General features: G+C 42.9%; 1 non-coding gene across 1 annotated transcript; it reads right to left on the reverse strand.

The window, feature by feature from the left end:
- Positions 1-236: 236 nt before the first annotated feature.
- TRNAC-GCA (transfer RNA cysteine (anticodon GCA)) lies at positions 237-308 on the reverse strand. Its single transcript has one exon. It is a non-coding gene; the product is annotated as a tRNA-Cys (tRNA).
- Positions 309-1550: the final 1242 nt, after the last annotated feature.

The raw sequence follows: 1550 nt of genomic DNA on the forward strand, positions 1-1550 counted from the left end.
CTACAATCCAGGAGAGCAAAGTACACATTGCAGAACCAGACCAGGCAATGAGATAGTGGAAAAATGTGAGGAGAGGGTGCTGGGATCAGCACAACACCTGTGGTCAAACTGCTCTTCTCAGGGAGAGAAAGGTATCCTCTGGCTCTTTACCCTTTACAAGAAGAGCCAGAAATCTTGTATTCAGCAAGGGGGAAGGAAATTGAAATTCCTTTAGCAACTTTAGTGACTAAAATACTAGGGGGCACCCAGATTTGAACTGGGGACCTCTTGATCTGCAGTCAAATGCTCTACCCCTGAGCTATACCCCCTGCCATGCTAGGATGGTCTAATTAGCATTCCTTACCTCTGCAGCCACATCCAGTGCCTCTGCCACAGATGGACCATCAGGCTGGATTTTCTCAGAATGACCAGATTTGCTTCACTGCTAATTCATATCCCTGGCTTAGGAGAAGCAATCAGTTCCCTTTTATCATAGGCCAGCAACTTCCCCACCCTTGGTGTTTGGTGAGATCAGCATTCACATGATAGCTTTAAGAGTCTAAAGTGACATCTATATTGTGATTTTTGTGATGGCACCAAAAAACAGACTTAAAATGACCAATGTCCTGGCCCAGCAAGGAGCACCTCAAAGGTATGACCCACACCCACATTTTCTGACTACTGGATCATAGCTCTTTCCACAAAGCCACACCCTAGAATTCAGGCTTGACTTTTTTTCCCCATTGCCCCAATATCCATATATTCATCTTTTTTTTTATCTGCTGGAAGGGGTGAGCCCTTTGCAGAAATGACAGAAGAAATTATTATCTAGAAAATTCAAACCCATCCTTTTGTACTCTGCTTTGTATAAAACCAGACTGGGTCTGGGGCTTTATAAATCATGTGTCTTTTGCCAGCTGGCTACCTGATTGGTTTACCAATTGGTTCTAGAGGGAGACAGGAAGGTTGGAGGAGATAGAAAACATTTGTTCCTTCCTTTCTGCTTTGTGTTCTGACAGTATCACCCCAGCAGTGAAAGCTCCATTCCAGTAGCAGCAATGATTCCAGCTTGTAGTTGAACACTCTCAGGACCACCCTCATCATACCTCCTCAGAGACACCAACACCTCCTTAGAGGTCTGAGTTCCTACTCCACAGAGGTCTTGCTACAGCCTTCTAAGTTTTTGATAATTTCTACTTTTCCTGTTTGTTCCCTTAGACCTGCTTCTGGCAGTTACTACCTCCATGATACTTAGTCTTTTCTTTTTGTTCTCTTAATTCCTGGTTACCAATTATTTATATTAAATTCTCTCTATTAAAATAATTGGTGCCTTTTTTTTCTGTCCTGGCTAGGCCCTGGCTGTACAGAAGTTAGTACCAATGTGATCCCAGGAAATAGATCCTCAAAGAAAGTATTGGGGATGGATCTGGTTTTGTCCTTGGACTTCAATATTGAGTGCATAACTGCACCTTGAATAGTACCATATGGCCATAAATGGGCTGTTCTATAAGCTGTTTAGCTTCCTCCTTTACCAGAACTTGACTGTGTTCTCTGGAAAATTGAATTTTGTC

This window comes from Tamandua tetradactyla, chromosome 1, assembly GCF_023851605.1.
Source record: "Tamandua tetradactyla isolate mTamTet1 chromosome 1, mTamTet1.pri, whole genome shotgun sequence".
Lineage (NCBI taxonomy): Eukaryota > Metazoa > Chordata > Mammalia > Pilosa > Myrmecophagidae > Tamandua > Tamandua tetradactyla.